Source organism: Perissodus microlepis, chromosome 20 (assembly GCF_051167445.1).
Source record: "Perissodus microlepis isolate ML-2025 ecotype Zambia chromosome 20, ASM5116744v1, whole genome shotgun sequence".
NCBI lineage: Eukaryota > Metazoa > Chordata > Actinopteri > Cichliformes > Cichlidae > Perissodus > Perissodus microlepis.
Window position 1 is genome coordinate 36,115,499 of NC_140480.1, and position 26,515 is coordinate 36,142,013.

The window sequence follows — 26,515 nt, forward strand, 5'->3', positions numbered from 1 at the left end:
GTCCTCCGGGCTTGTCACTACTTGTCGTTGGTGCACAGTTGGTGCAGCAGCAGCACCAACAGCCAACATGTTGTTAATTTGACACATTTCCTGTTTTGCTTTTAGTTTCTTTTTTCTTTTGGTGTCTCAGCTTTTCAGCTGCACCGTTTTGCCACTCTTCCACTCCAAACTTTGTTCTGCACAGTGAAGGTCGGAGAGGGCCCAGTTACATTAGGAAATTTAATTTGGCAATCAACACGTTCTCATCCCAACGCGTCACATACCGACACCATGTGACAAATCATCGGTATGTTATGCGTTCGGAGGCACGAGAGCCGTTTGGAACGAATCTATACATGTAAATGTGTTTTAGGTTCTGATCGTGAATCACTTTGGAAAACACTCTCTGACAGGGTTAGGGCTGGAATGGAGGACTGGAGCGTGTTCTGTTGGATTCAATTGACAATCTGGAGCGCCTCATAAGGACGGGTACCTTTCACATTACTATGAGACGCCTCGGCACGTGACAAATCGTCGCTATGTTACGCGTTGGGAATGAGAATGCTCTGTTGGCAATACGCTGTCATGAAAATGAACCAACTGGCTGTTCTCGGTGCGTGTGGGGCCGGTGCACAGCGGCCCTTTAATTGACCCATCAGCCCGAAAGTATGTCGGTCCGTTGGTCAAAATGACTGGTGTGCCAGATTACCAGCCCAGCCCTGTGTGTTACTCACATGTGATATCCTGAAAAAATCTCTTGTCTTTACTGATGCAGACCCGTTTCCCACCAGCAAGGATGAAGGAGCCAGCTCCACACAATACTTGGCAAGCTTTCTGAAGGAAATGAGAATGGCTCCATCCATCCAGCTGAGAGGACACTTCCTGTCTCAGGTCATTACAGCAGTGACTCCATAGATTGATTTTAAGTAGAAATGTTACTTCCTGGTGCCGAAGGTCAAATGAAGGAAAGTGTTCACTTCCTGTTTCAGATGACACTTCATAGATCAGGTTGGAGCAGAGAAACACTTCCTGGCGTCAGAGGTCATTTCGTATACGTCCATACATCAGGAGAAGAGGACACTTTCTGAATTCAGGTTTTCACTTAGACTGGCATATATGTTGAGCTCGTCTACCCATAGCTAACACTACAAGTCACATTTCATTCCATCTTTTCAGATTTTGAACATGAGAATGTGGACTAACAGAGGTGAGGATTGGACCACCAACTTTCTGATCAGCAGATAACCTGTCTGCCTCCCGAGTCCTGGCAGTGGAGGGTTAATAGGAAGAACCAAGAAGTCCTGACATGTCTTCCTTTAAAGAGAGATGATCAGATTTTGAAAAACTGATCCTCAAATATGAAACGAGCTCACGTGTGTGAGCGCATTATTTTACTTTGCAGAGGTCAAATATGAAGTAAAGTCTCAGGAGTGTCATTTCATCTGCTGATCATGTGGAAGAAAAGCTGCTGCAGACATCAGATGGTCATCCAGTGGAAACCTGTCATTCCCAGGCAGGTTTGGCTTCACATAAATCTAATCTATGCTTTAATCCCTGTCTGCACTGAAGACGGTGGGCTGTCGTTAATGACGGTGAGAGCTTTCTTTTCCTAAATGCTGAATTCAGAATTAACACGAAGTCAAGTTTTAATGTGATTACTCTCAACCTAAAAACCCCAAGTTAAATCCAAAGAAAATTTGTGCTTAGTGACACAGAGAGAGGCAAAAGGATGTCCATGTGTTCTGAAAATTCTCTTCATGCTCTCCCACAAACTGTAGAGCTGAAACTGAAGCAACACTTTGCTAATTTCTGCCAAACAATAAAACCAAAAAAACACATTCAGATTCATCTTCAGTAAGAGGCTGCATTTATTCACAAGAACCATAACAAAAGTGTTTCAAGATCAGAGAGGCTAAGGACAATTACAGGAGGAAGCTGGAGTGGAAACTCCAGCAGAACAGCATGAGAGAGGTGTGGAGGGGCATGAAGACCATCACTGGATTCAGGCCAACCAACAGCAGGGGAGCTGAGAATAGAGCTAACGAGTTGAATCTTTTTTTTCAATAGATTCGACACCACAGTGTCTGCTCCCACCCCCACAACCTCACCTGTAGTCAGCCTGGAACCCAGAGCCACACCACTGTGCCAGCCTCTCTCTTCACATGGCGCTGTTGCCTCCTGGGAGAGTCCTGACACCCCTCCCCCACCCATCACCTTCACTCAATACCAGGTTGAGATGCAAATGAGGAGACTTCACTCAGGCGGACCAGACGGAGTGAGTCCCCTCGTCCTCAAGACCTGTGCCCCCCAGCTGTGTGGAGTCTTTCATAAACTGTTTATGCTGAGTCTGAGTCTGCAGAGGGTCCCAGTGATGTGGAAGACATCATGCCTCGTCCCTATTCCAAAGACGCTACGTCCCAGTGGCCCCCAGGATTACAGGCCCGTGGCACTGACCTCCCACATCATGAAGACCCTGGAAAGGCTCATCCTGGACCAGCTGTGACCCATAGTAAGACCACATCTGGATCCCCTTCAATTTGATTATCAGCCTCGTCTCGGAACTGAGGACGCCATCATCTACCTGCTCAATCGTGTCTACACCCATCTGGACCAGCCGGCGAGCACTGTGAGGGTCATGTTTTTTGACTTTTCTAGTGCTTTCAACACCATCAGGCCGACCCTCCTGGGTGATAAGTTAGCAGCGATGCAGGTGGATGCTTCTCTGGTGTCCTGGATTGTTGATTACCTGACAGGAAGACCACAATATGTACGTCTCCCACAGTGTGTGTCTGACAAGGTAATCAGCAACACAGGGGCACCACAGGGGACTGTCCTCTCCCCCTTCCTCTTCACCCTCTACACCACAGACTTCAGCCACTGCACAGAGACCTCCATCTTCAGAAGTTTTCTGATGACTCTGCGGTGGTTGGATGCATCAGCAGGGATGATGAGACAGAGTACCGGGCTGTGGTCGACTCCTTTGTCACGTGGTGTGAGCAGAATCATCTGCAGCTCAACGTGGCAAAGACCAAGGAACTGATCGTGGACTTCAGGAAGACCAGGAAACACTTGACCCCTGTTTCAATCCAGGGGGTCAGTGTTGACATTGTGGAGGACTATAAATACCTTGGAGTACACATTGACAATAAACTGGACTGGGCTACAAACACCACAGCACTTTACAGAAAGGGCCAGAGTCGTCTCTATTTTTTGAGGCGACTGAGGTCCTTCAACATCTGCCAGAAAATGCTCAGGATTTTCTACGAGTCTGTTGTGGCCAGTGCGATCCTCTATGCTGTTGCATGCTGGGGGAGCAGGCTGGTCGATAAACCGATTCGTAAGGCCAGTAATGTTGTGGGGATGGAGCTGGACTCCCTCAAGGTGGTGTCGGAGAGGCAGATGTTGTCCAAGATAAAGACAATGTTGGATAACACCTCCCACCCACTCCATGACATGCTGGTCAGTCACAGGAGCTCGTTCAGTGAGAGACTGAGATTACCGAAAAGCACCACTGAATGACACAGGAAATCGTTCCTGCCTGTGGCTCCCTGTACAACTCCTCCACTTAACACACTGTTTACTGCAACAGCTACACCCTTCTTGCACATGTTCTTTTTCAGCTATTTATTAATAAGTGACTTTTATGTATATATATGCCTGTATATATTGTGCTATTCTTAGTTAGTGTATTGTCTGTCTTTGTTAATGTTTGTTTACAATGGAGCACTGTAACAAAAATAATTTCCCCTAATGATCAATAAAGTATTCTGATTCTGATTCATTCAGTGTTTGAGCAGCTCTTCTATTGAAATGACTGCAGAAAGACAATAATGTCATTATAGCAGGGAAGTCCAGCTGTGATAGGTTTGAAACATCAAAGAAACAGAAACAGGAAGCAGAAGCTGACCTGAGGCGTGAAGCCTGGTGCAGTGAAACACTGCAGATAAAGATTATTAATCTGAAGCTTTAATGTGGCTTTGTTTTCAGATTTTTTAGCTTGTCGACTTTAAACTGTGTGTGTGTGGGTCTGTGTTTGTGTCTGTGTGTGTGTGTCTGTGTGTGTGTGGGTCTGTGTTTGTGTCTGTGTGTGCGTGGGTCTGTGTGTGTGTGTGTGTCTGTGTGGGTCTGTGTTTGTGTCTGTGTGTGCGTGTCTGTGTGTGCGTGGGTCTGTGTGTGTGTCTGTGTGTGTGTGTGTGTGGGTCTGTGTGTGTGTGTGTGTGTGTGGGTCTGTGTGTGTCTGTGTGTGTGTGTCTGTGTACGTGTGTGTGTGTGTGTATGTCTGTGTGTGTGTGTCTGTGTACGTGTGTGTGTGTGTCTGTGTACGTGTGTCTGTGTGCGTGGGCCTGTGTGTGTGTGTCTGTGTACGTGTGTGTGTGTGTGTGCGTGTCTGTGTCTGTGTACGTGTGTGTGTGTGTGTCTGTGTGTGCGTGGGTCTGTGTGTGTGTCTGTGTGTGCGTGGGTCTGTGTGTGTGTGTGTGTGGGTCTGTGTGTGTCTGTGTGTGTGTCTGTGTACGTGTGTGTGTCTGTGTGTGCGTGGGTCTGTGTGTGTCTGTGTACGTGTGTCTGTGTGCGTGGGTCTGTGTGTGTGTGTCTGTGTACGTGTGTGTGTGTGTGTGTGTGTGTCTGTGTACGTGTGTGTGTGTGTGTACGCGGCCATATTAAAGACAGGACTTCACCTGCTCAGTGATTCAGGGTTAGTTTTAGTGTTCGTCTCAGTCAATGCTGAGATTCGTAAATATGACTCAGAGTCAGACAGGTGTTATTTTCAGGTGTGATCAATTCCATATTTATCCATCAAGAAATCTGTGTAGAAGAAGGAGCTTCTTGCCCTCTTATTCGACACACTGATGCACGGAGATCTCAGCTGATGTTAGTTAGCTGCGGGAAACAGTACCTACTGCCTGGTCAGACTGAAAGACAGATGGACAGGCAGAGTCACAGACAGGTTGGTGGACAGACAGGCAGGCTGATGAAAAGACTGAATGATGGACAGGCAGACCGATACACAGACAGACTGACAGAGGGACGGACATCCCAATCGGACCAGGAGTGACATGTTTAGTCACATGTTCACCTTAAATTGGCGGCTGTCTGTGGTGCCCTAAAAAACGGTGTGGGCTTCATAGAAAATTGGAAAACTTTCTGGGGAAGTTAGGAGAGACGGCATCCACCCCACCTCTGATGCCGGAGGCCTGTCCACCCCACTTCTAACTGGAAAGCTCAAAAAATGTTCTTTGTTCTTATCTAACATCCACCTGGGCCTCACTGAGTTTTTATCTGACTTAGTGCTCAGCTCAAATAAAATAATGATTGTGGTTGAGTTTAACATCCGTGTAGGTACTAAAAATGACAGCCTCAACACTGGATTTAATCTACCATTAGATCCAGTTGGCTTCTTTTTCATTGTGAACACGTGTACGGTGTGCTTCCTTATTTCCACAACTTCTCCAACATGGGAGATTACCTTGAACCTGCTTATTTGTAATTTCTAGTGTAATAAAAGATGTGTCCACCCAAATTCTGCTGAGCATCTTGAGTTGGTTGTTGTGTTCTGGTTTTCACACATAGCTGCCCATTCTTCAGTTGAAATAGTAGTTTTTTATCTTCCTCTCCCATTTATTTTTTTATATATTTAGTTGATGTTGTCGTGTTTTCTATTAGGGATTTATATAGAACAGAAATTTCCTTGACTTGTAGTCTCATATACATAAATGTAATCCCCTATACCCCCGGTACTGGGAGCACTGGGGCGCAAGAGATTAAGCATGCAAGCCACAAAATGTAAGTGAAATTTGTATTTCTTTTCAAATGAGGGACTATCAAGACCGTCCTGAGCAGCTGCATCACTGCCTGCTATGGAAAATGCAGCGCAACGGATCACAATATCCTACAACGGATAGTGAGAGCAGCTGAGAAGATCATTGGAGCCTTTCTTCCCTCCATCACAGACACTTATAGCTCCATCTGCAAAGCCACCAGCATTATGCACGACCCCACACACCCCTCACACACACTCTTCACCCTGCTGCCTTCTGGAAAGAGGTACTGGAGCATCTGGGCCCTCACTGCCAGACTGAGGAACAATTTCTTCCCCCAGGCCTTCAGACTCCTGAACACTCAGCGACTGGACTGACACACACGCACAACTTCATACACGTCACTACCAACCACTCGTCTGCAGTATCTCACACTCGCGCGCGCGCGCACACACACCAAGTTACTTTTGCACAGTACTCAGCATTTTGCACATTTCCATTGCACTGTCTTGTGTCTGTATCGTTGTGGCAGGGGTGATGTGGTCTCTGGCCTGCTGCAGTGGAGAGGCGGCACAGAGCGGCGCCGAGGTGTGGCAGAGAGGGCAGGTGTGAGCGCTCAATGTAATGATCTTCTTCGTCTCTGTGAGTATACAGTGATGGTGGAGACGGAGGAGTGGGTGTGGAATAGAGCAGCTGTCCCTGACTTTCCTGTATATTACATTACATTAAACTTCCTCTCTTTAAGTATCAGATTACTTCTCTTATTTGATTATTCATCCCATTGACATTCACTGACACCAGAGTTACATTCCTCACCTTTTTATTCAATTTTCAATGCAATTCAATTCAACTTTATTCATATAGCGCCAAATCACAACAACAGTCGCCTCAAGGCACTTTATATTGTATAATATAATACATACAGAGAAAAACCCAACAATCATATGACCCCCTATGAGCAAGCACTTTGGCGACAGTGTGAAGGAAAAAGTTTTGTTCTGTTTTTGGCTTATCACAATCATAGCAATCCACAATAACTCTAAGAACTTGGAAGAAGATGACAAGAAACTGAAAATATATATTTGTGACCTACAGTGTCCCTGTGGTTTGAGAGGTATGACCCTTTCCAAATAGGGGCGAGGGGTGAGATCCGGTCACCCGGCCATATACTTTCCAATCCATTATGACTTTGAAGAAACTATGGTAATGAACATCCAGTCTCTGATTTTCACTGTGCACTTCAGTTTCCATTGGGTTCAGCTGTTTGCTACCTCACTTATAAGTTCTTGGTGTTCCTTCGCTGTGGAGGTCCCTGCTTTGCTGCAGCGCCTCCAGCCAAATTCTACTCCTCCTTAGCTCCTCGGCTGCCGCCACGATCGTATGTCCTGGCGCCCCCAAACTCTGCTTCAGGTCCCAAAGTCAAACGAACACTGCGGCATCACTTAGTTACAAACTGTCTAAATTCTTTCATGGTGTAACAATTGCACCTTGCAACAATTGCAAGGAAAAGCACCTTCTGAGTAACAAAGTTTCACAGAGGAAGCATTGCTTTAGAAAATTAAATAAAGTCAATTTGAAAAATTCTGACAGTGCTTTCCCGCTGATTCTTTCAGCTCCTCACACTCGTCTCCAGGCTTGAGCCAAAGCTGAGCCAGCCCCTGGATGATGACATACTCCTCACCATATTCCTGTCTCCTGGCTGGAATGTTGGTGGATAAACACGGACCCACACACACAGACACACACACACACACAGACCCACACACGTACACAGGCACAGACCCACACACACACACCCACACACACACAGACCCACACACACACACAGACACACATACAGACCCACACACGTACACAGGCACAGACCCACACACACAGACACACACACACAGACCCACACACGTACACACAGACACACACACACAGACACACACACACACACACACAGACCCACACACACACACACACAGACCCACACACGTACACAGGCACAGACCCACACACACAGACACACACACACAGACCCACACACGTACACAGGCACAGACCCACACACACACACACACAGACCCACACACACAGACCCACACACCCACAGGCCCACACACACACACACACACACAGACACACACACGTCCTCCTGCTGCTCTCAGTTTCTCCCGACTGTGGCAACAGCACAATTCCCAGAAACTACCCTTCATGCCAAAGACAAGCCATAGATTCCTGTCAGCAGTGTGTCTGTGTGAACACAACACATTTCAAACATGTGTTGGCTTGTGTTCACATTTTGTATGAACTGAGTGCAGCAAGACAATATTGGGATGAATATGACACACACGCACACACATGCTGAGGGTGTGCGCGCGTGTATCCTGTTCATATGTGGCTATAACTCATGCAGGTGCAATAAACAGTGTTGATCAAAATGAACTTCTTTCAGCTTAAGGCAGTTCGGAGACTTTTAGAGAATCGTGCTTTTCCCCCCCGGACTTGTGTAATCCCGGGAATAAACACGCCTTCCAGCTGAGTTCAACCACTAGAGCTGATCACACGCACTCGGTATGATACTTGAGATCCGACCAGATGGGCTGCAATGTGTTTCAGAAATGACCCCGAAAATCTTGTAGGTGTATTTTTGACTCAAGCTGTGCAGGACGTCAGAGAGTGACCTACGCAGTCCTCTGCACACCATCTACATGTTGTAGCTGTATACTGTCACCAGGGGGCAGTGTTTGTAATAAAGTGGACTTTGATTGTGCTGTTGTTTAGCTTTAGTTCCACCCATGCTAATGGCAGTCAGAATATATACTGCTCAAAAGAATTGAAGGAACATTTTTAAAATTTTTGAATGATTGATCTGGTTTGTTCAGTAGCAAATGGGCATTTCTTAATCAGTTTCAGATACTTTGGTATTAAGGAAATTAAGAACAGGTGCAACAGAGAGGCAACAATTAGACAATCCCCAAAACTGTAATTGTTGTACAGGTGGAGGCCACTGATTTTTTTTCCTTCTCATATTTTCTGTTTTTTTCACTAGTTTTCCGTTTGACTAGGGTCAGTGTCACTGCTTGTAACATGAGGCCATAGCTGGGCTTTACAGAGGTCACACAGGTAGTCCAAATCCTCCTGAAGGACACATCAATACGTGGAACTGCCAGAAGGTTGCTGGACAGGACCGTAAAAAGCTGTGCTGTGGGTCAGCACAGTCCCCTTCAGATGCTGCTTTCTATTTCTGCAGCACATTCCAAGTAAACAAGCGACATTTGTAACAAAAATATGGGCTGTATGCGATGCCAGGTCCATCTATGTACAGGTGTATGCTGCTAAACCTGCTGGTGCACAGTCAGAAAGACAAAATCAGGACATGCGAGTTGTCCTGCAGATGCTAAAAAGACAGCTGTACATGGTGGGAACAGTAAGAAGATGAGCATCTCCCTGCACTGGTGTCAAAAACAGACAGGACTTGGTTCTCATGAAAGTTTGCCTTCTCTGGTGTCCACAGAAAAGAGTAGAATTTCAGGTGATGAGTTGGAATAAAGCTGACTAAAACACTGAAACACAGGGTTAGGTGATGATTTACAATTTAGGCTTTATAAACAGCCAAACCAGACGTGGTCAGTTTTGACCCTGGGAGGACAAACGGTGTGATTATTTCCTGCTGTTGAGAAAATTATTGCGGTTTAGAAACAGCAACCTTACTCAGCTTTGACATATACGGAAACAACTGCCTCTAATCAATAACTATAATCAGAATAATCGGCTGCAGCACTATCGGAAAGACCACTCGATGATAATGCTCCAGAATATCACAAACATTTCTTTAGTTAAGCACTATCAAAGTAATGTGTGTAATTTACATTTCTTTGATGTTATTATTTACCATCAAACCCTCACCTGGATCAAAAGTTGTGTATGTAGTAAAAATACCACACACAGACATGAAACTTTAACGTGTGAAACAAACAACAACAAACCAAAGATGATCCAGTGTTGTGCATGCTGATGCATGTCAGATCTGAACAACTGGTTTCGTTCTTAAGAAAGAATTTTTCTCACATGTTGTTTTACACACAGCAGTTAGTGAGCTTGTAGAATTTCACAGTTAAACTAACATTTTAACCCAACACACACTGTCTGTATATGGATACATGCCACACACACACACACACACACACAGATCCCCTCCCTCTGTCTTTAACATTTTCTGAATAGTTGCTACGACCACAAAATACTTTCCCAACTTCTGTGGCTGACTAAACTGGAGTCGCTGAGTTTGTTCAGCACTCCTCCTCTTTCTCATCTTTTCTTCTTCTTCTCCATCTTTCCTGCTGTGTACACATTTCTTGTTCTTCAGCTATCCTCAGCTGACATGTTTCTTTTCCCTTTAATTACTCCTAAAAATCATTTTCTTCATGTCAACTTTCTTCCTTTCAGGAATATGCCTATACTTCCAGATATCAAATTTCCATTCAGTTAGTGTAAAGTATTGGATGGTAAACTTAAGGATTTAGTTGAATAATTCTTCTGATCGTTATAAAAATCAGTCAAAATACTGTCAGGTTTGTATTGGACGCAGTTAAGGGTGGAGGCCCTGGTGGTCCAATCCCCAGCTGTTCAAACTAACTCTTGGTACATCACCTCTCTGCAGGGGAACAAGCCTGAGCTACTTCATGAGGTTCAGACATACTGGCTAGAATAGTTAGACTGGCCTGAAACCATGGCTCGAGCTCTGGAACCAGTCCAAGGGAGGTGACCTCGGTGAGAGGTGGAAGGCAGAGATGGGTATAGCTGTGCTGTGGATGAGCACAGTCCCCTTCCTAATCCTGCTGAAGTAGGTCAAGATGGCGCCTGTGTTTGGCTGTGCCGCTGCCTTCGTCCATGTGTTTGTTTATTTTATATGCTATGCAAGTGTTTTTATTACAGTTTTTTCTGGTGTCACCTCCCTTCGGATTTATGATCGTCATGCGTTGCTAGCGATCAAATCTGCAATGGATAGCTTTCAGAGTCAACGAAACGAGGCTGTTTTCCTACTGCCGTTAGAGCGCGACGCAGCACCCGGTTTACCTCCACTCTTGCCGGTTAGCTCATTTTTGCTTCAGAGGCCTCGTCAGAGAAAGCGGGGGAAGCGAGCCAGCCTTCACGTCCTACTCCATCGTCTTCGGAAAGAGATGGACCTTCGGGGGCTCTATTCCTGGGTTGCTACCGGTGAGATTCGCCTGAGACTTGTCGGAACTGGATTAATCCCCACAACCCACTATGTTTACCACCCAGGATGTCATCTGAAAGCATGTAAAGCCAAGCCTCATCGCGGCAGGAACCCTGTTTTGCTGCGCGGCTTACTGCATAGCGCGGACTCTGTCCTTGGAAATTCTACCCCTGTCCCGGTGAGTCGCAGCCTTAAATGGATGTTAATTAATGCCCGCTCAATCGCCAATAAGTCTAAGTAATATTTTAAATGACTTGTTCTGCTCTGAGAAGCTTGACTTCATGTTTATCTCTTAGACGTGGCAACGGGAGAATGAAGTCTCACATCTTTTAGAGCTTTGTCCTGCTGACTGCTCATTTGTCTGTGCACCTCGGATATCTGGACGAGGAGGTGGAACAGCTGTCATTTTTAAAAAGACATTTTAATGCCAGATGATTTCTTCAAGCTGCTACAACTCTTTTGAGATGCTTATGATAAAAATTGGAAGAGAACAGCCCATATACGGCATTTTAATTTATCGTCCACCTGGGTCTGCTGCAGTTTTTCTGTCAGACCTACAAGAATTTTTAACTTCCACTATTAAAATGGGCATGGTTATCATTGTTGGAGATTTCAACATTCATGTGGATGACTCAACGAACAGTACCACTAAGGAGTTCCTGAGCATTATGGACTCTTTCAACTTTGTTCAGCATGTAGCAGGGGCTACTCATACGGCTGGGCACACTCTGGACTTGGTCTTCACCTACGGTGTTTCCCTTGAATTTAAATGAAGTTGTTTTTAGCGACCATAAGTCAGTCTCTTTTACTGTATCTGTTAATTCAGAGTATCATCCTCAAGGTTCTATTAGGTGCAGGCGCTTTATTGACAACTCTATAATTTCTGAGTTTTCCTCTCTTTTTAATTTTAAAAGTTCTTCTAACGAGGTTGAGCTTTTGACTAATTCTTTTAATGAACGCTGTCTTTGTCATGGTCTGACCAGCCCTGCTGGGCGACCTGATCATTTATGTTTGAGTTTATTTTGATGGAGCTGCAATTCCCCGGAGGCAGGTCCGCCGACCCAGAAGTAGCTCCATTTGGAGCTTTGGCACACCGCCGATTAATCAACATTCGCCAGCTGCCATGAATTATCCACCATCAGACCCTGATGTATTTAACGCGGTGACCAGGCTTCAGTCAGCGCTGGATCATTACACTAAACTCGTTAGTAGTGTTTTGATCGTGTGCTCTTTCCAACTCGCTTTCGGATTGCTATTTACTCCTTTTTTTGTCTTTCGCACCAGGAGGTGGAGAGGAGAACACGGGAGCTGGGTGAATGGACCACGGGGGCCACGGCCAAGGGATTTCACTGGACTGTAATTGTTTCACTCTGTAAATAAATTCACTGTCTCATTGCAAGGAGATCTGCGCTCGAGTCCGGTTCTTCCACACACCACGACAGTCTTGCCATTCTAAATTAGGTTGCTCCTTTCAAAACCAGTTATTGCTCTGTTAGTTCCCGCACACCATGGTTAAATAATCAGACTCGTGGTCTTCGACACTTCTATCGAAAAGCAGAGCGTCTGTGGAAGTCCACTGGTCTGATTGTCCATCGTGAGCACTTTAAAGAACTACTTTACCTATATAATGAGTCGGTCAAAGAGGCCAGATCCTCTTACTTCAATAATCTTATAAATCGTCATAAAAATAATTCAAGAATTTTATTTGATACCATCAACAGTATTGTTTCTCCTCCAACCCAGCACGCTCAGTTACTTTCTGATGAAGATTGTAATACTTTCCTCAATTACTTTGTAAATAAGGTGATGGACTTGAGATCCAAAATTTCCTCAAGTGCCTCCCCTTATGAGTCAAAGGAGCTTGCAAAGAAAAGCGTCTGGACTTCTTTAAGTTACTTGAAGACGTTTCACCTCTCATCCGAGAAGCTTCTTCAGTTCTAAGGTCAAATGGTGGAGAGTCCCAGATATAAACCTAGTGGGAGTATCCCCCCACAGAGGGACAAAAGGACCCCCTGATGATCCTCTAATCGCCTGAGCCAAGGTGTGAAACTGGGTGTGGGTCCCAATCAGCCAGAGTTTCGGGTGTGTTCATTGTGAAACCTGGCCCCACCTTATCATGCGAATTCCTGAGGTCAGATGGCCCAGGATGTGAGTGGGCGTTAAGGCGTCTGGGAAGGGATCTCAAAACTGGATTATAGATGGCAGAGAGTTGGTGTCGTAAACCCCCGCCTCTGTTCAAAGATGGTCGCTCACAGTGGACATAGATGGCTTCTTTCACTCCTCTTTCAAACCATCTGTCCTCTCTGTCCAAAATGTGAACATTGGCATCCTCGAAAGAGTGTCCTTTATCCTTAAGATGCAGATGGACTGCTGAGTCTTGTCCTGTGGAGGTGGCTCTTCTGTGTTGTGCCATGCGCTTGTGAAGTGGCTGTTTGGTCTCTCCAATGTAGAGGTCTGGGCATTCCTCGCTGCACTGTACAGCATACACCACATTGTTAAGTCTGTGTTTTGGTGTTTTGTCTTTCGGGTGAACCAGTTTTTGTCTGAGCGTGTTGCTGGGTCTGAAATGCACCGGGATGTCATGCTTGGAGAAAACTCTCCTAAGTTTTTCTGATACACCGGCTACATAGGGGATGACAATGTTGTTGCGTCTGTCCTTCTTATCCTCCCTCGCTGGTGTCTGGTCTTCTTTTCTGTGCCTCTTTGCTGACTTTAAGAACGCCCATTTAGGATAGCCGCACGTTTTGAGTGCTTCCTTTACATGTGTGTGTTCCTTCTTTTTTCCTTCAGGCTTAGAGGGAACATGTTCTGCCCGGTGGTGTAGGGTCCTAATTACTCCAAGTTTGTGTTCCAAAGGGTGATGGGAGTCAAAGAGGAGGTACTGGTCCGTGTGTGTGGGCTTCCGGTAAACTTCGATGTTGAGTTTGCCGTTCTCTTCAATGTGCACAGCGCAGTCCAGGAAAGGCAAACAGTTGTCCTTTATGTCTTCCCTGGTGAACTTGATGTTTTTATCCACAGCGTTAATGTGCGCAGTGAAGGATTCCACTTCTTGTGTCTTGATTTTGACCCAGGTGTCGTCCACATATCTGTACCAGTGGCTGGGTACTCTTCCTTTGAAAGAGCCAAGAGCCTTCCTTTCCACTTCCTCCATGTAAAGGTTGGCTACAATAGGTGACACGGGGGAGCCCATGGCACAGCCATGTTTTTGTCTGTAAAAGCCTTCGTTGTATTTGAAATATGTAGTGGTGAGGCAGAGGTCTAACAGTGTGCAAATCTGATCGGGTGTGAAGTTGGTCCTGTCCTCCAAGGAGCTGTCTTCTTGTAGTCGTTTTCTGACAGTCTCCACGGCCTCCGTGGTGGGTATGCAAGTGAAGAGAGAGACTACATCAAAGGACACCATGGTTTCATCTGGATCCAGGGTAAGTTTCTGGACCTTGTCAGTGAAGTCGGTGGAGTTCTTGATGTGTTAGAGTGTTGGGCCCTACACCACCGGGCAGAACATGTTCCCTCTAAGCCTGAAGGAAAAAAGAAGGAACACACACATGTAAAGGAAGCACTCAAAACGTGCGGCTATCCTAAATGGGCGTTCTTAAAGTCAGCAAAGAGGCACAGAAAAGAAGACCAGACACCAGCGAGGGAGGATAAGAAGGACAGACGCAACAACATTGTCATCCCCTATGTAGCCGGTGTATCAGAAAAACTTAGGAGAGTTTTCTCCAAGCATGACATCCCGGTGCATTTCAGACCCAGCAACACGCTCAGACAAAAACTGGTTCACCCGAAAGACAAAACACCAAAACACAGACTTAACAATGTGGTGTATGCTGTACAGTGCAGCGAGGAATGCCCAGACCTCTACATTGGAGAGACCAAACAGCCACTTCACAAGCGCATGGCACAACACAGAAGAGCCACCTCCACAGGACAAGACTCAGCAGTCCATCTGCATCTTAAGGATAAAGGACACTCTTTCGAGGATGCCAATGTTCACATTTTGGACAGAGAGGACAGATGGTTTGAAAGAGGAGTGAAAGAAGCCATCTATGTCCACTGTGAGCGACCATCTTTGAACAGAGGCGGGGGTTTACGACACCAACTCTCTGCCATCTATAATCCAGTTTTGAGATCCCTTCCCAGACGCCTTAACGCCCACTCACATCCTGGGCCATCTGACCTCAGGAATTCGCATGATAAGGTGGGGCCAGGTTTCACAATGAACACACCCGAAACTCTGGCTGATTGGGACCCACACCCAGTTTCACACCTTGGCTCAGGCGATTAGAGGATCATCAGGGGGTCCTTTTGTCCCTCTGTGGGGGGATACTCCCACTAGGTTTATATCTGGGACTCTCCACCATTTGACCTTAGAACTGAAGAAGCTTCTCGGATGAGAGGTGAAACGTCTTCAAGTAACTTAAAGAAGTCCAGACGCTTTTCTTTGCAAGCTCCTTTGACTACGATGACCTGGATGACTGAGAACCTTCACAGACATATCCTCCCCTTATGAAGATACCCTTGCTGTCTTGGATCATTTACCTCCTTTTCTCCAATCACACTTAATGACTTAATTATAGTTTTAGGTAAAATGAAATCCTCATCATGCTCTGTAGATATATTACCTTCCTCTGTCCTGTCCGGGTCTATCACCAGCATTGGCCCCACATTACTATCCATCATCAACAGTTCACTGAGGCAAGGCTGTGTCCCGTCCTATTTTAAACATGCTGAGGTAACTCCTCTGTTAAAAAAACAGAATCTTGATCCTAGCTCCACTAGTAATTACCGACCTATTTCAAAATTGCCATTTTTAAGTAAATTACTTGAAAAAATTGTTGAAAATCAGTTCAGGTCTCTATTATGTAAATTACACATTCTAGACCCTTTTCAGTCTGGCTTTCAAAAGCAGCACTCTACAGAGACCGCCCTCTTAAGAGTCTATAATGATCTGTTAATGGCATCTGATGTAGGGAATTATTCTGTGATCATTTTGCTTGATCTTAGCGCAGCCTTTGACACCATCAACCACAAAATCCTACTTAGCAGGCTCAAGGTTTTGGCTGGTGTATCTGGCTCTGCCCTACACTGGTTTTCTTCCTATTTATCAGATAGGACCTTTTCTGTTAGGACTGACAGGTTCACCTCTGACATTGCTGCCTTGACCTGTGGGGTCCCACAGGGTTCAGTTTAGGTCCATTATTATTTTCTTTTTATCTGCTTCCTTTAGCTGGTATCATTTAATCTTTTAGCGACCTGTCTTATCATTTTTATGCTGATGACATTCAGCTCCATATGTCCTTTAAGCCTCATCAGCTGGATAGGCTGTCCACCCTAGTCCAGTGCTTAACCCAGGTTTCTGATTGGCTTTCAAGCAACTACCTCGTTCTAAATACTAACAAGACCGAGACCATGATCATAGCTCCTCCTGAGCTACATTCTAAAATCAGTCAGGTTCTTGCCTCTTTCTGTCCATCTGTCAAGTCAAATATTCGAAATCTTGGAGTAATATTTGACTCTTCACTGGGCCTTGACTCTCATGTAAAATCTTTGTCTCGTTCCTGTTTCTATCATTTAAGAAACATATCTAAACTGCGACATATGGTTTCTTCAGCTGAACTGGAAAAACTCATTCATGCATTTGTGTCATCACGCTTAGATTACTGTAATTCCCTGTTTACTAGTTTGGATAAATCATCGCCCTCTCGCCTCCAGGCAATACAAAACGCAGCAGCCAGACTACTTACTCGTTCTACCAAGCATGTTCACATCACTCCCATCTTATATTCTTTACATTGGCTCCCAGTAGAGTTTAGAATTCACTTTAAAATTCTTGTTTTAACATACAGAGCACTAAATGGCTCCAGATTATTTATTCAAGCTTCTTATAAAATACACTGCTGCTCGTCATCTCCGCTCACAGACTCAGAGTCTGTTGGTTGTCCCCGTACACGACTGAAGACAAAAGGGGGCGGAGCCTTTCAGTCTGTTGCACCAAGGCTGTGGAATAGTTTACCACTACAACTATGTTTGCTTGACTCTGTGGATATTTTTTAAAAAGCAGTTAAAAACTTTTCTGTTCAAACAAGCCTTTTGTTGATCTACATATTTTATATTTTTTACATTATTTACATTTGAGCTTTTACATTGTGTATAATGTCTATTGATTGTATTGTTTATTTTAGTATTTGTGTACAGCGCTTTGTGACTGTTTGTCTGTGAAAAGCGCTTAATAAATAAAGTTTACTTACTTTTTACTTACTTACTATATCCCACAGGTTCACTTCCATTGTAGATGAGAAGGTTACTGCCCTGTGCTTTGGGTTGTTGTAAAGGTCCTGCCTGTTGTTTGCATTTATAGTACATCTGGAAAATATTCACAAGGCATCCCCTGTTACACATTTTGTCAGCCTTGTTCCAAATTGATTACATTTACTTTTCACTTTACAAGTCTAAGCACAATATCCATTAAAGACAAAGTGAAACATGTCTGAAGTTGCAAATTTATTAAAACTAAAACCCCAAAATATAACATGTACATAATTATTCCCAGACTTTGCTGAATATGTTTTTGAAGCACCTGTGGCAGCCTCAAGTCGTTGTGAGTGTGATGCTACAAGCTTAGCACAGCTATCTTTGGGCACTTCTCTCATTCTTCTTTGCAGAACCTCTCAAGCTCCATCAGGTTGGATGGAGTCACCAGGTGGGGACTCTATTGTCCCACCCTACTGTGCTACTGGCAGACTTACACACGAGCAACGACAGAACCCAAGTGGTGTTCTCTTATTGGACCTGCCAAACACAGAAGTCCAATAACATGTGTTTGGTCCAATAATTTGTTTTGAACAAACCACATTTGTCGAAGCAGAGTCTGTGGACAAGGGTGGTGATTCACCCACAGGGGCAGAACTTTGTGCCATCAGAAACTGAATCTGAATAAGTTAAATTCGAATTTGAATTGCTTGAATTGAATCTGAATTGCAACTTGAATAAATGCTTTTAAAAACTGAATATGAATTAGCCTAATATGGAATTCAATTTATTGGTTTGAAAATGATCATCACTAAACTGAAATTGAATTTTATATTTTGAAAATGAATTCATTTGCTTTGAAACTGTATTTCAATGACAACTTGAATTCTAGTAGAATTCCTCTCAGAGCTCTGTATGCTTGCCTACAGTACGGAAACATGCAAAACGGTGTCCAAACCTTTGTATTTTAGCTTTATTTATGTCTTACACAGCATCCCAACTCTTTAGCTAACTTAATAACTTTAGCTAAAGTGAATAGTTAGTCTAATTCATTAGTGCAGCATTACTGGATCACCTCTGTTTGAAGTGATATTATATTAAAGCTTTATGAAGTCTGTCTGTACAGGACATTTTCATATGTTCTGTAGTGAAATGTCTCAATGCATGCTCAACCATACAGGTAAAGAAATCCCAAAAGGTTGATTCTGTTCATCAGTGCTGTTTATAAGGTTTCCAATCTTATAAACAGTACATTTGCATAATGACAGAAACTAGCACCCCTGAATGAACAATGGGCTGGGAGGTCTCTTTAAGATCATTAATATGCAAATTGTCATGACCAGTGATCAATGTCCATGAGTACCATTGACAGAGAGTTGGGGAATGGCTGCAATCACAGAATTGTAAGATCTCGTTTCAGAGATGGTCTTTCCCTCCTTGACTTCACGCTCAAACCAGCGTTCCTCCCTGTCCAGGATGTTACATCCTCATCATTGAAAGTGTGAATAGACTGCAGAGTCCTGGCCCGAAGAAGTCACTTGGATGAGTGACGAAAATGTCCAGATGAACGGAACCAAGTGTATGTGATGTGACCCTATGTATCACTGGCTGCCCTTCATGTCCACAGTTTGCTTCAGTCTCCACTGTTTTTCTTAAAAGAGATTTCATATATAAGAAAACTGTTTCTGTCTTCAAAACTTCACACTTTTTTGTGTGTAATTTTTTACTGCCACACTGTAACTGCTAATACACTCAGACGTACATGTCAAGTTCAGTCTTACGAGTTAGATGTTCTGAGTTAACACCAGAAAATCAGATAGCAGTGTCAAAACCATGCCAGCAATAGCACCTATAATTATACATGCCCTTAGCCTGTTGGCCTTTTCTGCCACGCTTTAATCACAGATCGTCTGTGCCGATTTAAATTAGGTTGTTTTTTTGCCTCAGAAATTACTAGAATGAACATCATCATTATCCCATTTCACCTCTAAATCACTTTCACTCCCCCTGACCGCACTCAAAACAGCTGCAGCCTCTGGAAAGTGGTAAAACAGTACTTAGGTTTTAAATTAGTGGCTTTACTGAAGGAATGAGTTTGTGTTATTCTAACAAACGGCCAGGCCAGCACTTTCAGAGGGTCGACGATGTGGAGATTATCTTTTATTTTACAGTAAGTATATGAGAAACAAATGTTGTTCTGTGCATTGACTTAACATTAAATTGTAAAGTGCGAGCACCAGCTAGTGTTTCAGTTTCACTTGTTAAAGACAGATAAAGAAAGACAATGTTTTTGCAGAATGATTTTAAATGCTGGAGCTGTTTCATCCCTGTTAACAATTTATTTTAATTTCTTCCAGCTGAGCAGATCCGTGGGTTCAGCTTTGCAGCAAGATGAAAATCAAACAAACTCAGTCTGCACATTAATGTCTGAGTGTTTTTAATTCTGTAACCCTGGCAAGAATTAAAATGTAGAACAAGATCAGTTTTGTAAAAGATTCTGTAAATTCTTTTTTTTAAAATCATCTTTTCCCACTTCTTGTCTAAATCACTTTCTCCGTGAAAAAAGCCACAGCAGAAAATGCTGGACTTTGACTTTTAATTGGAGGTTTGCATGTTTTCACAGCGCTCAGTGCCGTTCAGATCTGTCCATAAATGTGGACCTTGTATTTGGGTGAAGACAGCAACAATGTGTTTGTTGAATAATGACGACAGAAAAGCAACAGGAAAAATACCCCAAATAAATCAAATGTGTAGCGTTACCCCCTGTAAAGAGGAGCTGAAAGTAGCTTCTTTCTGTTTGTTTCCTAAAGTAAAGCTTGAACATTTGTTTTCATGAAACCATGTTTGAGAGATGCAAAGCTCAATCATAACTGGACTTTTCTAACACATCTCCAACACTCTGTCACTGGTTTGTGGTCACCCCTTTTCTAATGATGTTTTCATCAAGCTTGGGCTCCACTGACCATAACAAGGTTAAGTCTTTATACCTGCCCATAGCTGTCTAATCCAATATGTCAACTCTGAAAACAAAGCCTCTGTCTGCTGGTTGTGCTCTATGCCTTTTCTTGCACCCAAAATGGTTGTAACATTCATTTATGTGGAAAGACAAGAAGACTCTATCAGGACAAATGCATGTTTGGCTTGGCTGCATGAAGCTGTGAACAGAGTAACTAACTGTTTCAAGCCGGGCCATCAGTGATGCTATTTGAATGAAACAAAGAAGAAACTCACTGAGCTGTTGTTAATCCGATTCACTGGAGCCAAGTGAGAACAGTAAAGTTTTACAGTGAACTGAGTTTGCATCATTTTAGATCTAGTCATATTTTTACACAGAGGTAATCCTAGAGTGAAAATGACATTGTCTACCAAATCTCCAACCATTATGATAGATTATGAGTTTCTACTAGAAGAGTTTGTCATGATATCATTCTGTCTCATTCATCTGGCTTGCAGATCAGAAAAAAACACATCCCGTGACAGTGTTGGTGGCAGATCATTGTGTGACCTGTAAATTTGACCCGATTTGATGATTGCAGTGTAGTGCATTATTAGTTATTAGGACCTGGGTCTTCGGACCCAGGGTTCTTGAGTAGTTTATGGACTTGTGTTTATGTGCTGCTCTGTCTTAGTCTGGCGGTCCCTGCTGGGTGTGTTTGTCTGGTGCTGCTGTCCCTCGTTTCCATGTTTGTGTGTATAGGTGTGTGTGAGTGTTCGAAGGACCAGTTTACAGGCACCTTTAGGCCTGGTGGGTGGTCACACCTGAAGCGGATGATGACACACACCTGCTGCTGATCAGCCTCGTCTGGAGGGAGCTACTTTAGAGAGTGGCTGAGCTCCCATAAAGGTGGGATTGTTGTGTGTCTTCCCGTTAGTTTCCCTGCAAGCCAGTAAGTGTGAGCTTGCCACAGCTGTGGAGTTTACTGACGGCTGCGTCTGTGTTTTCTCACGAGGATTGCGGGAACAAGAGTGCAGTGAGCTTGAGGAGCGGAGTCACGGAGCACTGGCACTGGAGCGGGAACGCACTGGGGAGTTGTTGTTGGATTATTAGTTACTGCACTGTAAATAAACACACTGTCTACATCAAAGAGTCCTGCGTTTTGGGTCCTATTTCCCCGTACCCCACGGTCTGCCATCGCTGTCCATGGCATTAGTGGATTAATTTATGAGAAGAACCTTTCACATCCATCTGCCTTTTTTGTGACTGTAGCATCATGAGTAAAGAGTAAATGTGGCCTTTTGTTCTTTCGAAACAGCCCCTTCCCAGAGATCCAGTTAGCAAGACACACAGTGCTTAGCTCATTTTAAGTTAGCGGTTAAAAGTGATGGAGATGGTCTTGTTACAGTTCTTAGCATACAACAGGCATCCCATGGAGCAGGGTGCTACTTATTTTATCATCACAGATGCTCACTGTGCTTTAATTAATGATCATGGTAAACCACAAATGACTAGAAGCAACATTATAATTGTCACTTCACAAGTAAATCATTTCTCCCTGAAAACAACTGCAACCCAAAGCAGTGGCTCACTAAGTGGACTGCGGTACGGTGGATAGTACTTAACTTGTAGATGAGTGGCTTTGCTGTAGGACTGAAGATGTTTTTCACTGCTTCATGAGACATATCCTGCAGATTCCTTAAAGCTGCTGTGGCTTCACAGTTGCAAGTGTAACGCTCTGAATGGAGAAACAAGTGCAAATATCCAATTATTGCATGAAGAATGGGTCTTGAACTCTAAAGAGTGTGAGGTGTGCTAAAAGCTCAGTGCAGTGAACAGTGTTGTTTTTTACAGTTTTTTGTGGTTGAAAGAGTGAAGCTTCTGCTGCTTGCTAACCCTCACCGGAGCTATGGATAGAAACTAAAATATGTGAGTGCAGATACAATTAGCTGAAATTTGTGTCCTTCGATGGCGTTCATCTTTAGGGACAGTTTGAGAAGCAAACACAGAAGAAGGCGCACATTTGAGAATGGTTTTAAGGTACAGAGATGAACAAAAGACTAGGCCACAGGTATAGCCAATCACAACACCTGTGTCCCGTCAAATCTACACATTCAACTCTTTATTATTATTATCACTGTCTCAAAAAGTTTCCATTGTGTTCTTTATACAATCATGTTACTGTCAGAAAACCACAACTCGTAATATACCTGTTACTGTAATATGCAGCCAAGAGAAGTGCTCTGTTATAATTGCATCAAACTCAGTTTAGATAGGAAAATGTGTCAGGCTCTGATTCTGCTTCAGTGTCATTCAACCATTGATAGGACAGATTCAACAGAAAACTGTATACGTATGTAGAATAAATAGTAAAATCATTTAAAAAAAGCAAAGTACTGAATAAAATAAAAATAATGAACCTTAACAACTAAATAAATAATAGTCCACAATGTGTGGCAGCGAATAGCAGCGGCTTAGTGCTCCGTGCACAGACACACATACACACACACAGTGAGACATGTTACGGTGGCGTAAGCTGTTTGATACCGAGAGTTAGCATAAACAGATCGGGCATTAAAATGTTAAGGGTGAGCTCCTATCAGCTGGACAAATTAGGGAATTGGAGGTTTGAACTCAAATCAATAAACGTGGAAACCAAGGGAAAGATCTGGCCTGATTGTTTCTTTTATATTTACATCGTTTGCTATCAAGATCAAAGTTGGTCTCACTTAGCCATCCATTCCTTATCATTCTCAGGCCATCCCAATCCTTATCACCCCCCTCCTCCCCATTACACCCGGCCTGTGTTTGAGTATGTCACAGGCTGATAGCATTGACTTCAGGAATCACTCCATCTCATTCAGCAGTTCCCACAGGCTCACCACAAAAGAAAAAAAAAAACATACACACTTTACACTGACCACAAAAGAAAAAAATAGACTTCACTCACACCATGAAAAGAAAAAAGCCAACTCTTTATCTTCCCTAGCTGAGCCAAACAATCCAAAGTTTGACTTGTTTCACCACCACCTCCCTTTAGTTTGTTTCTCGGGTACAGTGTAGTCCTGGTCTGCCTCTTTCTTTTGTTCAGAAACACATCTTTGATGGGCATATTTGATTGCTGCCGGAAGTGAACACAAGGCAGAAAAATGTGGGGAGTTTACAGAGAGCTGTTGTTAGCACAGTATAATAGAGAAAAATGGGAGAAAAACGATAAGTGGAAATGTACAGACTAAACAGGCCTAGAGTGTGTTGGTGAAACAAAGCTGGAATACGTGAAACATTGCACAGTCTCACTGCTTCTGTTTGCACATGTACGTGTGAAAGCTATCACAGAGGATTTTCTACCAGCACATTAAAAAGATTTAAAGGACTAAAAAGTTTGAAAGTGTTTGTCAGACATTCAAGATTTATTTCCAAGTTTGTTTGTGCTGATATAGTGAAAAAATCAAAGTTTAAAAAAAGTGTTACCAGTGGTTTTTTAATCTACTAAAAACTCCAAGAGCCAAATTCATTGTTAGCCTGCGACGACTGTTCACGCACTGAAAGCAAAATGTTGTAGGTAAATTAATTTTGGCTTAGGGTTAATGTTCTCTGCTTTTGCAGGGCCCACCATATGTGCTACAGAGGCATCAACCTGACAACAAAGCAGCTCAGTTTTAATTTGTTTGTTTAAAACTATTCTAAACTGAAGCAAACGAAAAATCAAACCTAAGTTTAAAATGAATAGAAAAGAAAGCCTGCATGAGGTGTGACCTATAGGTGACATGAGAAAAGATTGGCCTTTAAAGTTATGCAATTGCTTTACCCTAAATAATTACCTAGATATCAATTTAGCCTGATACCACCATCAGCTAACTAGTGCTTTGCATCAGTTAAAGCTTCAGCTGCCCTTATCCCATGCAGTTGTACCATTTTTAAAATTAGCTTTGTGCTCAGACTCAACATCAAGCAGAGATAGTTGTGCCTTTTGCTTTAGATGGAGTAGACTGTACTGCTTATTTGGAAAATAAAATTTATATAAATGGCCAAATTGACTGTACTTTGGATGAATGGAGGATATGATCTTTAATTTGTAAAGAATTACCACAGGAATGCCATTTACTTTGAAAATGTAAAAACAGGCTGATAGGTCAGTCTGAATAAATGAATGTGAGGGAAGCCAAAAACATGCAGCTCACAACAATGCAGAGTGGGGTTTCAAAGAATTCCAGTACTGACTCAAAGAATTCTGACTGGTAATTTTAAAGGTTCTTCTTTCTTAAAATAGTTCAGACTTGCTGGGTGTGCAGTGTCAGCAGGCTGTGAAATATGACTCATAGTCAGATTGTTTACTGCAAGCTTGACAGCCCTCATATTTTACTAGATAGCCCACTTTTTAATAAAGACCAAGTGCCCTGTAATGTAAATGCAGTCTTTCATTTACACCACAGACACTATGGTATGTAGGTATTATATTATCTTACAGTCAGTGGTTCATGTTTATAAGTTTAGACTGCTTCTTTCTGTTTGTGACAAACAGTGGTAAAAAAAAATGAAAATGAAAAATAAAAGACGGGTCCTCCATTATTTTTATCTGATTATGTTGAATCATGCATCAGTATTTTATCTTTAGTCTTTGCAGTCATCTATTTTGGCTTGTAACATTGTATTGTAACATTGCATCTCTTTAATGTACTCTGAGATGTTAAGAAAAATGATATCTGCAAGCTGTTTATTAACAATAAATTAGTTTTATCAGTTGAGTGTTTAGATGTTATTGTGTTTTTGACAATTGAGAGAGATTTTGTAATTATTCTAATCATAACAGGAGGCTAATGTAAACCAGTCTTTGTAAACAGGTAACAGCGTGCATATGAATCATGTGTATTTCGGGTCTCAGAACATCAGACACTCTCACCTGGGTGTCACCCTATAAACCTAGGATATATCACTGATGATGTGTCATAGCGCGTCCATCGGATCTTTCAACTTTTTAGTCTGGCTCCACCATTTACTCCCAATGAACAGTCTACATGACAACCAAGAACAGTTTGGTGACCACTGGAAAGACAGATGACAGCAGGGAAAAAAATGGTTAGCAGCCGAACTGCATCTTTCATGAGAAAAACAAAACAAAAAGCAAGCTACATAGGCTTCTGCTTGATGCAGAAGCAGAAGCCTGCAGAAGCCTAAGATGCAGCACACATGATTTGACTCTGGTCAGACGCAGGAGGTGTCCGGCCTGGTTTGATCCCCACACACCCCAGCAACTCCAAGAATCAAAGTACTCTGAGTCATATGTCTACTTCTGGGTTCATTCCTGTGCCACTCATGACATTAAGATCTGGTCTGACATGGACCCAACAGACTCACTCCGAGCCACGGTAAGATCGCAGGGAGTTTTATTGGGAACTCATGAGCAAGCATTACAATATTTGGATAAACAGTGCCAGGCAATTAGAGGCTCATAGAAAGAAATGTTCTCGGTAGTAAAAGACATTCACGCTGTGCTCACCCCTGCCACTTCCCGTGTTCTGACGACCGGGACAGTGCCGGCTGATGCTGCTGAAGTGGTCGTTTCGTACCCAGCACTGGCACCGTCAGCGGCCATTTTTCTGGATGCCGTTTTGCACACACAAGAGCTGTATCACGGGGAGTTAAGTGGCTGCAGTGGGTTTCTGATGAAGTGCTCCCTGGTGTTCTCTCGTTCCTCTCCAGTCTTTCCCCAAAGACGTTGTTGTAGTGAGCTTATGGAGGGGAAAAGCGCTGGCATGGGCCGAGACATTTTTTACTTTCTGACCCATTGAGTTTTGTCCCTATGATGTTTTCCTGGTGGAGCTGAAGAAAACCTTCACTCACCCAGTTTCTAAGGGCAGCACCGCGAAATGTTTTTTGAACCTCCAGCAGGGCAACAGAAGTGTCGCTGAGTTCGTGATTGAGTTTTGTACTGTGGCTGCTGAGACAGGCTGGCCTGAGTAGGCATTGCAAGGAGTATTTTTGCAAGCATTGAACGACAAAATGAAGGATCAGCTCACCTCCTGTATGAGCCTCCCTCATTTGAGGAGTTAGTGTCACTAGCCTTGCATATCGATAATCGGTTAAGGGAAGCCGAGAAAGGCATCCGGCACCCTCGGTCAGGCCTCCTCGTCCTCTAGACCCCGTGTCCTCCTCCCTGTGAGGCTCAACTACCTTCAGACCTCTCATGCTCTCCAAGCATTTGTGGACTCCAGTTATGAGCAAAATTTAATAGACATGGATCTAGCCCGACAGCTCGGTTTTCCTTTGGTGCCTCTCAAGCCTCCCATTCTTGCCTCTGCTCTCGATAACAAGGTTTTTGCCTATATCACTCACAAAACCGAACCCATGCAGCTAATCACATCCGGCAACCGTTGGGAAACAACTCTCTTCACG

At 43.6% G+C, this 26,515-nt stretch overlaps 1 long non-coding RNA gene across 1 annotated transcript; it reads left to right on the top strand.

The window, feature by feature from the left end:
* The first annotated feature begins 206 nt into the window (after positions 1-206).
* LOC146365096 (uncharacterized) lies at positions 207-3,720 on the top strand. The gene is made up of 3 exons (XR_014798833.1): positions 207-870; positions 969-1,073; positions 1,156-3,720. It is a non-coding gene; the product is annotated as an uncharacterized LOC146365096 (long non-coding RNA).
* The last annotated feature ends 22,795 nt before the right edge of the window (positions 3,721-26,515 follow it).